Raw genomic sequence first — 16,324 nt, 5'->3', positions numbered from 1 at the left:
CTGACAGGGACTGGACTATAAGTCAGAGGGTTTGAGGTGTCATTTGACTTTGCCACTTGCTGTTCTCCTTGGACTGGGCAAATTAAGGACTTGTGTGCCCTGTGTGTTCCTCTGAGCACCATCCTCTCAGGGGTGAGGTCTGCAGCAACCCCAGCGAGGGGTAACTCGGGGGAACCCCTCCTTTACCTGTCCCCCTTATAGCATTTATTCACCTAACATTTATTGTTGTCTGCTTTTTTTTCTGGGAACTGTGCTGCGTGATTGGTTAGAAACCAAAGGCAGCACAGTGAGAAAGAACAGCAAATATTTATAAGAAGTATAATTCAAGAGGTGTTAAATGATAGACGGGAAGTAAACAAAAGGCACACTGTGAACACAGGGGGAGGGAGAGTGATGTCGGGATGGCTTCCTGAAGGCAGTGACAACAGCTCAGAATTGACTGTGTCAGAGTGTTGTGGGCAAAGAAGGAAGTGTATAGTCCTTGCAGTAGTGTGCGTGGCTGAGAGCAGACTTCTGGGCAGGGGGAAGGCAAGAGATGTGACCAGGGAGCTGACCAAGGCACAGAGCGTCCTCCTCAGAGACCAGAGGACCCCTCTGTGAGATAAGTGAACACACCCATAGTGCTTCGCCATTCCTACTTCAGGTTCTTTCCTCTGCACAGGGCCCCGTGGGGCCTGAGGCCTGGTCACTGCACATGGTCTGCCCCCATGGGGCTATTGGAAGGTATAAAAAAAGGTTTCCTTTCCTCCAGGATCACCCTGGCAGCTGGTAGTTTTTTACATTAGGCAAGATTTATTTTGTGGTACTAAGAATTTGAAATGTGCAGCTCATTTCTAGATCTAAGTGTTGGAACATGGGGACAAACAGGAAGCATGCTGTGGCAAATGGCAGTTTGGAGATTTATGGTAATAATTTAATTTTCAGAGTGCATGCACATTGTCTGCCTTCTTGTTGGTATCTGTGTCAGTCACCAACAGAGACTGAAGCCTCTGAAAACAGAAGCTGAGTCTTCAACTAGTTACTCACAACAGTCTCTTCTCAACATACTTTCTTCTTTGTGCTGGGTTCTGGGATATAGAGGAATGGATATATTCTTAGTCCCTAGGAGCTCCGGGTGATGAATGAATATATTATTATTCCTCTGTGCCCCCACTGTCTTTTAATAACAAAAATTGGTATTAGAACAACTGCTGTGCCAAGCACTTCAGATATTTTCTCATTTAATACTCTTCATAATCCTAAGACTATCCCCATATCACAGCTGAAGAAAGTGAGGCACAGAGAGAATGCAGAGCTCGTAAGTGACAAAAACCAGATGTAGATCAGGTAGTGCTCCTTACACGGATTGTAGAAAGCATTCCAGGCTATTCAATGAAATTGCCTACCCTTCAAAATTACTTATAGCAAATAAATAGCAATTGCTTTTTACAGAATACAGATGGTCCCTTACAATTTTTCTACTTTATGATAGTGTGAAGTATGGTACAAACTGTACTTCAGATTTTCATTTTTTCCACTGCTACTGTATGTGTTATAATACTTTCAATGCTAGGCGGTGCCATAGAGCTATAGCTCCAGTCAATCACATAAGCACAGGCACATAACCACTGACACGCTACAGTATAATGTGTTGTCGAGCTATAATGTTTAGTAGGTGAGGCATATCAAATGCTTTTTCAACTTAGGATCTTTTCAACTTAGATTGGAAACAATGTGTACACTTGATTGGAAACAACTAGAATCACAGGATGAGTTCTTATAGGAATAGGAATCCCAGTTACATTTTCTTAACCTTCTTTCTTCCAACAATACTGTACCTACTTAACCCAGTGTCCCTCTCAGGCTCTAAAAATGACTTAGATGAGATAAAAAAAAAAAAAAACAGAATGGAATGAACTTTGAGGACATATTTGACTTTTTGACTTTTGGAAATAGCCCAAATAATTTGAAACCAAGCCAAGTAAATCAATTGGTCAATGAAGTTGAAAAAGGCCCCTTTGGTCATGTGTCTGGTTCTGTATTCACCCCTGAACTAATTTTGTTGGTTTAATTTTGTCATACTTCAATGACAGAAAACTTCTTTCCTTTTTCTGTTACTTGCTCTTTATCTAAGCATCTACCATAGTGAAAAGCCACTGAGGTTTGTAAAGTCATGTTTGTAAAAAATTTCCATAGATAAGACACCGTGCAAATAGTAGAAATAATTAATACTATTGCTGGATTTTATATAAGCACTCATTTGTCACTTTTGTACTTCCTGGCAAAGCTCCCAATTTGCCCTTATGTAGCTCCATGCTAGGTCTCCTGGATAATCACATTGGAGGCAGCTCCTAGAATTTTCCATTTAATTATATTTGCCTGGTTTTGGTTTTTTAAATACAAAGCCTAACTAAATAATAAGTAAATAAAGATGAAGCTATGTAAGTCCACTAGATTGATATTTTTTAAATCTGCATAAGAAAAAGGTTTTAATGAAAGACTATAGATTGAATTAATCTAAAATAGATTTCTATGTGGTCTTAAAATTTCATTAGAAAATGAGTAAAAGATTAGAGCACAGATTATTAAATTATGTTTTTTTCTTTTTAAAAACAATTTTAGATGGTCTGAAAATTTTAGTGTAGTCAAAACTGCTCAGGCCAGGCACGGTGGCTCATACCTGTAATCCCAGTGACTTGGGAGGCTGAGGCAGGAGGATCTGGAGTTCAAAGCCAGCCTCAGCAACAACGAAGTGCTAAGCAACTCAGTGAGACCCTGTCTCTAAATAAAATACAAAATAGGGCTGGGATGTGGCTTAGTGATCGAGTGCCCCTGAGTTTAATACCCAGTACTGCAACACCCCCCTGCAAAAACAACAACAACAACAACAACAAAAATGCTCAAAATCTTTCTGTAAAATTGATTTCCCCATAAATAGTTTCAAACTGCCAAAAATGAAAGACTGATCACAGGCGTCACTTTTAAGCCAGCACTTATTCCACCTGGGAGTTTGTCCCCTGCTGTCCATTCCTTCTCTCAGCCTTGCAAAGTACATAGCCTGCATCAGATTCTGTACACAAAAAAAGCTCAGATCTGTGGTAGAACAGAGGCCTAGGAGCACTTATTATTAGGGACAGGTGCAGCTTTGTGGGCCTAAAGCTTATATAAATTTAAGGTCTTCTGTAAGAAAAATTATGAATAAAAGATTTAGGTATGAAAGTGAATATTTCATTTAGAATGAGGAAAGAAATCAAATCATTAACCTGAAAAAACTGACCAACTTCACAAACATTTCCAAATCCAGACAAATAATGCAATAACTCTCTGACATGCTTTATAATATTTCCTTACACTTTTTAGCTGACATTCATTGACCACTTTGTATGGCAACAATTTTGTACTATTTTTAGTCAAGAGAATAGAAGATAATTTAGTCTTTTCCCTACAAAAAAGACTTACTTTTTCATTGATAGGTTAGTTAGACTTTTGTTTTTCAATTTCAAACTCATTCTTGAGTGTCATGTTAATCTATGTGACACACATGGATCCGATGGCTGTTTTTAGTATTACTTTATGGAATTCTGGAAAGTTCTATTATGTACAAGTACCATTGAAAAAGAAAGTAAAAGTGTAAGATTGGCTACTTATAGTTATATCAGCTGCATTATTGAGTACGTAGTCCTTATGGGAGAGAACTGCTATTGCGATTAGACCATAATGAGAACAGAGTCCACCTCTTAGAACTGATACATTTAAAGATTGGAAGAAATTTCCAGAACCTAGCTTCTAGCTTCGTACATTTCAAACCTTGTTTCTATTCCGCTACCTTCATGTTTCCAATGCACATCACCTGTGGAGAGATGTCATGATGATACCTCTGATGTCACTAAGCAGAGTAGCTTAGTAAGAGGTTCCTACACCAGCAATGTTATGTGTACCTAGAAACGAAGGCAAATCACTTAAATATATTTCTCTACTCCCTAACTCCAAAAAACTTTCCTTAGATTAGAATGTTACAAATGCCCAGGGCTGGGGGCAGGGGGAGGGAGGGACTAGAGTAGAGAGAAGTAGCAATCATAATTGCACTTAAAATATTATTTGCAAATTTACTGACATGTATGACTATATGAGCATATCGCTAGGGATCCTCCTGTGGCCTTGGAAGGGCAAATGAGGGTACAAGATAAAGCTGCAGGGGTTTGTGAAAAACACATCCCTATGGCAGGACTTTTTAGAGAGTAGTTAATTTAGGACATGGTATCAACCAAAAGCCTGCTAACTCAGAGCTGCAGGAAGTTGTACTAGATCTTTCAGGAAGTGCATCTGGAAAGATGAGTAAGAGTCTTTGAGGCCGTCATGGGAAAGAGTGGGATTCTGTCATGTTCAAAAGCCTAGTAGCACAGAACATGGGTACTGAGAAGGGCTTATTTGCTTTGTATAAGTGAAGGGTCTGGTGAAGTTTGAGAAGACTGCAGGTCCTTTCTCTCCTGGAAATAACAGCTTCTGAGGACTTCTACTGGAAACATCTAATGAGAGGCCTAGTCCTCTGCACCCAACCTCCTCATTGTAACTTCCACAGCCTGTTTCACTGTGTCCTGGCACCCTGGCTACCCCTGAGTCAGCCTGCTCCTCACTTTTGTATCTGAAGTTCTGCGGCATTCTCAGGTCCTGCCACCCCAGACTTGCCCATGCATTGAAATATGCCCTTAGAAAACCTCCATCAGAAGGAAACTTTTTAATAAACCCTGAAATGTTAACAGCACCCCCTTTAAAATCAGAAACAAAATTAAAATGCCTGGAATTGTTAGTTATATTCAATGTTCTGATAGGGTTTCTTGCTTGTGTAATAGAGCAAAAATGATTTTAAAGGAGTAAAGATCAGAAGGGCATAAACAATTTTTTATTAATTCAAATGATATCATTATCTACAAAGGAAGCATCTTAGAGTCTATAGATTATTAAAATTAATAAAAATATCTATCAAGGTTGTTGAATATAAGATCAAGTTAGAAATCCAATTATATTTTTATACAACATCAATAAAATAAAATGCAATAAAATATATATACAATAGCAATAAAGGTATAAAGCACCTAGGAATAAATCTAATGAGCAAAAGACAAGAGCTTTGTGTAGAATATTTGAAAACTTTATTAAAGGACATTAAAGAAGGCCTTAATAAATGGAGAGGTATACCATATTTATGAATAGACATATTTCTACTGTAATGATGCTGTTTCCTCAAATTGAGCAATTGATTCAATACAATTTCAAGTAAAGTTTTTACTTGACAAGTGGATCCTAAAATTCAAGTTGAAGAGCAAAGGATCAAGACTGTCCAAATGCTTCTAAATCAAATAAGGGGTCTTATCTTGCCAGATTTTTTCAAATTATAAAGTGACAATAATTAAGAATGTGATGTATGACAGAGCTGACATTACAGATTCGTAGGAAAAAGTTTATTCAATAAGTAATGTAGAACAATTCGTTATCTATTTAAAAAATTAAACTATGCCCTAATTCATAACAGAAGCAAAAATTAATCCCAAATGTAAAAAAAAGATCTCTTTTGAAAAGAAAACATACTATTAGAAGAAGATGCATAAGACAATTCCTTATGGTATCAGGGTAGGGAGGGATTTTTTAAAACACAAAGTGAAAACCATAAGGAAAATGAATACTAAATTAAAAATAAGGTTTAGGACATAACAGAGCATGAAAAGACAAATTCATATATTGGAAAAACATTTTACTACAACCTATATTACTAACAAAAAGTCACTGTTTGGAGTATTTTAAAAACTGTTAAGAAGAAAAGATAGTGACTCTTCCTTTCCAAAAGGAGGAGGAAGAAGGAACCACAATGATGAATAAACATGTTGAAACAATGACCCTCCTGTTATTCATAAGAGAAATGCACATTAAAGTCATATTTCACAATTTCCAGATGGGAAAACATTAAAAAGGCAGACGATTCAAATGCTGTTGAGGCAGCAGTATGACTGCGGGAGGTAATGTGACCCACAGAGTTTGGAGCATGATTCGATGTTAATGGGGAGAGTTAATCGTGACCTTAATCAATGATAAGCATATTCCTCTCCTGGGTGTGTACCTGAGAGACACTGAAGTACAAGAATGCCAGGAGACACCGACAAGACGTGGCATTGCTTGAACGTGCAAAAAACTGGAAACAACCCAGAGGGAGAACTGAGCGTCCTGCTAACGTGAACATCCCATCACTCCTCTTCTAACCCTGGGTGGCTTCCCATCATAACTAGAGTAGAATGCTAACCCACCAGGCACCACTCTTCCCAGACTCAAGATCCCACACGCCTCAGAACAACATGCCCTTTCCCAGTGTTTTCATGACTGGCTCTTTTTATCATCTAGCTAGACCTCGGTATTACTTCATTGGAAAATCTCTACTTAATGATTTCATTTAAATTAGTTCTCCTATCTTCTATCTCAGCTTTGATTTGTTCCCTATATGCTAATTTTTGAACTATGTATTGATGTTGCATTATGTATTGATTTATATATATTTTTTGCCTGTCTCTGACATTAAACTAGTAACCACCATGAGGGCAGGTATTTGTCTCAATTGTGATTGAATCCCCTGCGTCTCCCACATAGCTGGGCATGTAATAGTTACTTAATACACCTTTGTTGAATTGAATGATTGAATAAAAATACTGCATAAATTCTACCCATGCTCCTTCAGTTTGTTGATCTGAGCTCTAGTTCATGGAAAGAATAATGGATACTAAAACAGCCACATAAATTCTAAACATTTATTTTGAAGCTAAAGGTAAGTGTTTAGTTGGTCTTATTTTTGATCAATTTGAACAATTCCAAATTATCTTCAGTGATTTTATAAACAAAATATTTAATAGATTTGTCACTTAGACGAAAAGTTCTCCAATGTCTAAAGTATTTGGAGAAAATTTTAGGTTGGTTCCAATACATTTTAAAATAGCACTTGTAAATGCTAAGATGGAGATCTGATGTTGAATGCATGAATATGCAGGTGACATGGGCCTGGGATCTTCCTGAAAGACGTTTGCATTTAAGTTGATACAGATTTTTTATTTTTATTCTATTTATTTTTTGATTGATAATTATAAAAGTTACATTTATTTAACTTGCATTTTATATGTATTTATTTGCTGACATATTTTAATTTGATTTATTTTTCCTGGTTATAGCTTGTGCCCAAAGAGAAGTTTGCAATGCAGTCTATTTCAGAGACAGGTTAAGCAGACAAAACATGTAAGAAATACTTGGAGTTCAGCAAAATATGTTTTACGTTTTCAGTCATAAGAACTGTACTCTTGTTCAAACAACCACTAATGCAAGTGAAATAAAGACTTTTTATTTTATTTTTTTTAAAGAGAGAAGAGAGGGGGAGAGAGAGAGAGAGAGAGAGAGAGAGAGAGAGAGAGAGAGAGAGAGAGAGAGAGAGAGAATTTTAATATTTATTTTTTAGTTCTTGGCGGACACAACATCTTTGTTTTGCATGTGGTGCTGAGGATCGAACCCGGGCCGCACGCATGCCAGGCAAGCACGCTACCGCTTGAGCCACATCCCCAGCCCGAAATAAAGCCTTTTTAATGATAGAAAAATTAAGCTATCTGGAAAATAGATATATTAATCAACAATTTGCATAAATTCTTGGTCTATGAAACTTTTTAAAATTATTGAATTTGTTTTCATAATTGAACATTCTGACTTGTAAATGCCATTAAATAAGCTGGGATTTCTTTGTTTTTAATTTTATTTTTAAAAGTTATAACTTATTTATTTTTTGTGGTCCTAGGGATTGAACCCAAGGCCTCCTGGGTGTGAAACAAGTACTCTATAATTTCAACCCTTGAAAGAATCTAAAGCAATGTTGTGTAAGTGATTTTGAATGATTAAAGAAGAAAATAAATGATCATGTCTAACCTTTGACCTCCTGGCATGGTATTATCTAAAAGTAAAGTTTGGGTGTGGAGATTATTTCTTTGCTTTCATTTGAGAAATTTACACTAAAGTTCAATGAGAAACTTCTTATATTTAAGCTTCCCCCTTTACTTGATTTCTACATTTTATAAGTTGCTAGAGAATTATTGAGACAGAATGAATAGAGTTTATAATTAATTGAATTTTTATTAAAATATGTATTTGTAAAGTGTCAGAGTGATACTGATATGGATATCAATATTTGCAGCTCAACAGGGTATGTTCTGAATCTGTCCAAAGCTGGCTATAAATCACTATACTGTAAATCACTGAACTACATTATAGCTAATACTATTTTAATATTTAATTTAGAAAGGCAAAAAGAGAACAATTGTTTTATATTTTAAAATTGCTACTTAATATATTTTAGTCATAATTCATGTATTTTTGACACCAAACTAGGCTTTTGGTCTAACTCTGGCTTCACTTCCTGTGAACCTGACATTAAGTCAAGAATTGAGGAATTTCCCAGTAACCAGTTATCTAGTACCAACAAAATACACAAGAAGGCACTAAATGATTTCCTTAGCAGTGGTGACAGTTCTATTCGCTCAATTCATTTTCCCTTCTTTTTGTGCCCCATCAAATTCACTGGCCGGGATGCCTAGCTATGCCTTCTCTTTCCTTTTGACTGGCTGCTACCTCAGGCAAAGAGGAAAGAGCCCTCCAACTGCCACTTGTTGGGTGGCTGAGACCACCCTGGGTACTTACAGGATGGCCAGGTCCAGGTTGTACCCACCTGAGAAACACGGATCCGGGGCTGTCCGTGGAGCTGTGCGAGGTCCCTGCACTGGCCTTCTTTGGGCTGCCAGGAATCTCAAACTGGAACACCGTGTCATTGGAAGACAACCTTTTCTTCACCATTGTACGCTTGTCCACCAGTAAATCAAGAAATTAGCTCAAAAGCTCATTTCCAGATCTCCCAAATAGAGTGAAAGACTTTGCTTTCAGCTCTGCACAGTTCCCGTGTCTCGGGAACCTCCTCGCCTGACTTCTAATCTAGCTGAGGTTTTTTTTTTTTTAAGTTAATGAGTAACATATCAGTATGATGTGGGTGGTTTTCTTCCTACTGACATTTGCTCTAAAAGAGAAGTAAATGTGTTTGGGAAATTTGTTTTCAGTTTATTAAAATGAACACCACTAAATTGGTGGACTTAGATAAATGAGCCCACAGAAAAGAAAACACTGAAAGAAAGAAAAAACCCAAAGAGGAGCAGAGACTGGCTGCATCTAGATATTAAAAGCAGGATGCTTTTGCTAATCACTGAGCTTGACCAACAGGGTGAGGAATGTGGCTGTGCTTCATGACTACACAGGCAGGAAGTAGCCAGCCCACTGTGTGTGTCGCACCTCACGCTTGTCAAGATGCACCTGAGGTTCAAGGCTGTGTTCTTTGGTCCTTGGGATGTAAAGGTTCTGGAATTCTTATGGACATGATATGTAAAGTCAAGGGAGTCTTGACATGAAGGCTATATATTTTGCTGGGCCACAGGAGACTGTGACCTGTACTGAACAACAAAGAAAAATAAACAAACATTAAGAGTTTGAGTTCCATCTCTGTTGCTTGCTAGCTGGGACAACCCAGATGGTCCCAGTGTTGCTGTGCTTGGTCACAGGGTTAGAATGCAATTACATAGGAGAATGGGCAACGGCAATGTATGACTATGATTATCTGGATATGCATTGCATTATAAACAGAAAGTGCAGAGAGTGAGTTTCTTTATGTGATCATCTTCAGACACTTAATGTTTATGCACACAAAAACATGAGTGTCCTTCCTCCAACGTTTCTAGCAGTGGTGTTCCAAAGTAGCTATGGTCTCTTATCTTATTGCCTTTGACTAGTGAGTGACATTGGAGAAGGCTGGCTTAAGAGAAGTACACAGATTCTGATTGTGGAAGAGAGCAAAGTTTCCTGGGAAATCAAACCTTTGCTCTGACCAGCTGATAAACCTGTCAGGGACAGGTTTGTGCTGCTCGGTGTGCAGTATTGATGCTAAATACACTTTTGATGTCAAAGTATGTTCTTCAGTGGGATTTTCCTGGTGCCTTAAAGGGTGACTGTCTTATCCTGGTTTGCCTAGGATTTCTCTTTTTAGTGTTGAATTTCCTGAATCCTAGGAACCCCTTTGTGCTGGTACCTATGATGCGTGTCCACCCTCATGCTCTGATTCTGATGAGGCACTGCTTCCCTCCTGTCCTTCACAGAGCATGACCTGAATGTCTTCTCCCCTTATATATCTATATTGCCATTGTGTTGGAAGTCATGCTGGAAAGATACTAAATAAGTTATTGCTGAAGTGTTGAAACAAACCAATCACCATATCTCATATAATAGGCACAACCTACATGGTGGTTTCTGCTCCTTCTAAACAAAGTTTAATTGTCACAGATGTTAATAACCAATAAAATGTAGTGTGTTACTCTCCTCTCTTGTGTGAGTTTGGATTTTAGCCAGGGACAACTTAGAACAAAATGTCTATTATAGAGTAGGGAATCCCAGCGTCAGTGGCTAGTCCTTGGGAATGTTTTTCAATAGGTTGCTTTTCTAGTATTTATTCAACACATGTGTCTATTGGCAAAGCTCTATGCTAGCTGCATATGTGAATGATACAAAAATTTTAAAAAATGAGTCCTTGCACCAATATGGTACCTAGGGAAAAACAATATGCATAATTGAAAACCTAAGTAAAAATAAAAGAGGTAGGGAAGCAGTATGTCAGGCTAACGTTTCTGGAGTTTGTATTAGCTAATATTTTCTGAGAATATGTGATATCTCTGCTACATAATTTTATATGTAATATCTGATTTAATCCTTGCCCAAATTACATTTTTATAGATGAAGAAACTACGTCTTAAAAACTTAGCCATAATTAAATGGCAGGAATGTGATCATGATGGAATCCAGGCATTCCACAAATATTTATTGAATTCTTGCATTTAAAAGTAGGCAGATCATTTGAGATTATAATGATTCAGGAAAGTCTCATGGAAAAGGTGGGATATGAGTTGACTTTCAATGCCGCACATTGGAAAGGCAGAAAGTAAAGGGAAAGGGGCTCATGAGCACTTCCATGAGTATAAACCAGATGTGTACGGGTGGAATGTGTTGTTGGAGTAGACGAATCAGTTTGAAGATTCCCATGGAGGCTAAATTATGAAGACCCCTGAGTGCCAGGGTGGCTGATTTAAAATTTATTTTATAGGTGAAGTGAATAAAATGATGTAAGATTAGTTTGATTGACCATGTGCTCAATGCTTTGGAAGCAGAAGGAGATGAGTTGGACCTTTTTGGCAGTCATCTTGGTGATATGATTATTTCTGTCAGGCAGCAACTTGCCAGCCCTTAGGAAGCACTTTGAAGTAGTTAAAATAGTCTTGACTGAACTCTCAAGTAAGATGTCAAGTTAATTCCTTATCATGAGAAATTGTGACAAAGATGTGATTTGCTGAAAGTCTAGAGTAGAGGTCATAAACTCAAACGTCTTCAGGAGCTGGAAAGGCAAGTAAACTTCAAGGTGAACATAGAAGCCCAAAGAGGAAGATAGAAAACTGGAATGCTTGTCCCACCCCAGGGACATTCAAATTTTAAACAAAGAAGATGTTGGTGGAGGAAGGCAACCTACATCTGTCCAGGGAGTGAGAGTCAGCAAGAGCTGGCCCTGGAATTTCTCTTCTTGATAGAAGCTGATTATGATTAATCTGATAAAATTTGCAAGTACTTATGTTTGGACTTGATGTTCAAATAGGTATAAGGTTCTGTTGCAATGACAACTGAAAGAAAATGTAAATTCTAATTTTTTTTTCCAGTACTGGCAATTAAATCCAGGCCCTTCGGCATGCTAGGCAAGCAATATACCACGGAGCTATAAGCCCAGCCCAGAAAATGTGAATTCTGGTTACTCTGTTGTTAAGAGAAATTGTAATTGACTGTAGTCCACATCAGGAATATAGCATTACCACCACATGACCCCTTTATCATTTTCCATAGCCTTTACCATTACCATTGCCTTTGCCCAAGGCACTGCTGACCTGTGGAACAGCTCTCATTTTTGTGTGTGAAAATTAAAAGAAAGACCAGGAGATCAAAGACAAACAACTGGAACATTTCTGTATGTATTCCTATAAATATGACATTCATGTAAATCTATCCATAAAAGGAGATTAACACTGGCCAAAATGAATAATATATGATAACAATTAGAATATAACTAAAATAAAGGTGACCAAGACCCTTTTATATCTGTTTAAAATAAAACCAAACACAATAAAAACTGACAACTGGCAGGAAGTTTTAAGTATGACCATCAGTGATCTAAATATATAATTTTTTCGGATACTCTCCAACAAGTCAGAATGTTGCATCTTTCTAAATTGAATTTGTAAGAGAGTTCCACTCAGAAAAAAAGAGAAATGAATTTGGGCTCCTCCGGTTGTTAAGTTAGTCAACATCTTTGAACTTTGCTTTGCTCTTCTGACAAATCCAGAGATTTTAGGTGAAAATTGTCCTGCTTGGCTTTTACAATGTTTGTAGGTAGAAATTTCTCACACATTCCTATAAAGCATGCTTATCTGCCTTGCCTGGAAAATCAGACCTGATTAGAGTGTGGCAGTAACTGGTTGGTGCCAAACAGTTGGTAGAGCCTGCTTGTGACAGGGGTGCCCTCTACAGTTGGCCTTGTCTCCAGCCTTCCTTGAATTGCTCTGCTTCCTTCATTCTCATAATCTGCAGTTGAGTTTAAAATTTCCAGCCTAGACATCATTGAAGACCTTCTCAAACTCTAATATTTTTGCTTAAACACCATGAATTAACTTTTGATTGTAAGATTTTCTTTCTTTTTTCAAGAAACAAGGCCCATAGTTCTGGCAGTTTAGTATTGTACAATAACGGTTGGCTTTGGTAGTCTTATACTACAAAGACCAAAGACTCAAGAAGAAAGCTCGCCTTGTTTCCAAGCATTCTGAGGTCCACGAACTCTTGTGTGTCCTCTTCTTCTTCCTCCTCCTAGAAGTGAGGGATTTATATGTATATCAAACTGAAAACACCAGATAAACAGTTTCAAAACTGAGATTTCCAGAGGCATGAAATACAAATTTCCATTTATAAAAAAATGAGAGCTTTTCTATAATGAAGCAAAGTTAGAAGTATTTGTGTTTTAAGATATTTGGTGGATTATGCTGTATTCTGGCTAATGTTAATAACATTTGTTTGCATACTCGAGTTACTACTCATTTGGGCATGGAAAAGTGCAAGCATGAAGTCTATACATTGTAAGCATTCAGAAGATACTGAATGCTCCATACTCATGGTGATGGAGAAGAAGGAGGAGGAGGTGGAAGAGGAGAAGGAAAAGAAGAATATGATGAATTTTGAGCTGGTCTTATTTTCATAAATGCTGAGTGAAGACATATATAATATAATTGAAAGATATAATCACTTTTCTCAATGTGGCCTCAGCTGTGTGTTTGCTTGTGGTTTTTGGAAGACCTAATCCCACAAGGAGAGTGAGCGTTAATCCTGGCTCATGAAGGGTTGACTTTGGTGGTAATGGCCTTGCCAAGCTGCTTGGAATATTCCAGTCTGACTCAAAGGTTACATTATATCTAAAGTTCCTTCCTGTCTCCTCAAACTCCTTTATTCTGTGGTTTCTGTAATTAAGATTGGAGAAGAGAATTAACATTCTTCCTTAAAGTCATGAACCTTTTGTTGAAAGGATGCAGAGAAAAATTATATGTTTGCCCTTGATGGAAAACTGTGTATATCTGTAGTGGGGTCATGATTTTAGAGGGAGTTTTGTCCCCCAAAAGATTAGAAAATTGATCCTGCAGCTCCAGTAAACAGGGTGAGACTTAAGGCAGCCTTACTTTTTCTGCAATTTTTTTTTGTGATACAAGGGAAAGAAAATTGAAAACACAAATTCCTCTTTTAAGCTCTTCCACCAACTAGGGAAATTTTTTTCCTGTTTTTAATTATATTTAATTAAGTTTATAAAATGAGTTGCAATAGTCAATTTTAAACTTTCTGTCACTGTAAATTTCTGTTGATTGATTGATATATTTATTATTTAACATTGATGTGCTGGTAAACTGGTTTTCCAGAAACGAGGGAGGGAGCTATTATTTGTAGCATTGACCAATTTCCCACAGTGTAAATACTCCTAATACGGATGACCTTGAGCTACAAACATGCCTGAATGTGACTTTGGAAGAGATTCAGACCACCAGCTCTTGTGAGCCAGGACGTGTTGACTCGTTTGCCCCACCTTAAACACTCAAATATTCAAATCTGGGTGTTGGGTGAAACACTTGAATTTGTCCATACAGTTAGCAGATTTATAAAAACTGTGTTCTTTAGTTTAAAAAACTTTGTTGTCTGACAAGTTGTAAAGTATTTATTCTATATTCTGACTTTGTTTGATTTTATATAAATTGGTAATTATTTTCAATAGTTCTCAGAGAAATAGTTCTGGGGATGGTATGATCATTAGTGTCCCCATAAGAGGGTTTTTTTTTTTGGTATATTATATTGGGGGTAAAATATATATAACATAAAATTTATCATTTTAATCATTTTAAAGTTTAAAGTTTAGTGGCATTAACTACATTCACAATGTTGTACTCATAAGTTTTTTAAAAGTACTTTTTTGTTTATAAAACAAATGTATATATATTGTAAACATTTCGAAAACACACACACACACACACACACACACACACACACACACTCCTGTGCTCCTTAGCATCCAGAAATAAAATTACAATAGTTTCATCAAAATTATGTTTTTCTCTGAAGGTTTGTCAAAACAGTTTGGTAATCCTGAAAATACGTTCGATGTTTGCTAAATTTATTTTTATTATTTTCAAGAGGCCTTACTACTTTACTTACTACTTTTAAGCAACAAAAGACACATCTTTCCTCCCTCCCAGCTGGAGCACCAGGGGCCAGAGTAGTTGCAATCGAATCAAGAGCCTGTTTAGAGATTCCTGGAAATAGATTTGAGGCAGATTTGCTTGTGAGTAAACACACCACCAGCCAAAATGTTTGTGAGATTAGTCTAGAAGCTCAGTGAGATTTTTAACCAGTAGGGACCTTAGGAAGTGTCTACTTGAGTACTTCATGTTACAGATCTCTCATTTGTGTCCAGAGGGCATAGACTCACCCAAATTCATGAGCCAGGGCCACCCCCATTCACCTTTCTCTCCCACCTGGTGGTCTGGATCCTTTGCATACCATAGTAATGTGCAGAACTCCTCCTCATCATGACTCATAGGAGAACTAGAACATAGCAGGGACTCCCTCTAGCAACAACCATCTGTGTGTAACACAGTCTGTATACTGGGCAAGGGAGGGGTCTGGTGACACCACCCACAGCCTTTTATCTTGCACCACTATCCTCTGAAGTAACAACCTTCTCTCTCTTTCCCTCTTGGGCATTAGCTTTCTTAGGCTCTATCATTATTTATCACACTTAAAAATGTCCCCAATAATCTCAATTTCAGACATTTTTCTCACAAACATTTTGGATTCCAGGGTTGGTACATATTTTGTTTTAAAAATGCAGACTTTCTGTTAATTCTTCCTGGACCACTTAGTAGCTGGGGGATTTGAACATCTCTGTGATTTAGTGTCCTAATTTGTAAAATGAGAATAATAGTATCTACTGAATAGGTTTGTTGGGAAAGCAATTAGTTAATGTCTGTAAAGATTCTGAGGATGACTTAGCATATAACAAGTGCTCAGCAATTTTTTACATTGATTTTGACCAATATTTACAGTCATTTTATCAATATAATAAAATCATAAGCCCTTATTTTAAGCACTGTTTTTGGAAGTTTTATTAAAAAATAGCATTAAGATATAATTTATATGATACAAAGTTCACCTGTTTAAAGTATATAATTTAGTGCCTTTTAGTATATTTACAGAGTTGTGCAACCATCCTCATCATCCAATTTTAGAACATTTTCATCATTCCCAAAAGAAACCTTGAACCCAAAGCAGTAACTCCCTCTCCTTCCTCCCTCCCTTCCCTACTCTCCTAGAGGCATCCACTAATCTATGACTTTATTTTTTCTTTCTGCAGATGAGGTCTAGGTTATGTCATCTGCAGAGAGAGAAAATACCTATTCAAGGCATTTCATGCAAGTGGGTCACACTACACGGAATCTTCGGTGACAGACTTTGCCCACTTAGCATAATATTTTCAAAAATCATTCGTGTAACATGTATCAGTATTTCATTCCATTTTATGACAAAATAATATTCCATTGCTTGGATATATCACATTTTCTGGTATCTATTCTTTAGTTGTTGGTATCTATTCATTGTTTCCATGGTTTGGCTA

Source organism: Spermophilus citellus, assembly GCF_964194105.1.
Source record: "Spermophilus citellus genome assembly, chromosome: 1".
Taxonomy (NCBI): domain Eukaryota; kingdom Metazoa; phylum Chordata; class Mammalia; order Rodentia; family Sciuridae; genus Spermophilus; species Spermophilus citellus.
Note: the sequence above shows the minus strand (reverse complement) of the source record.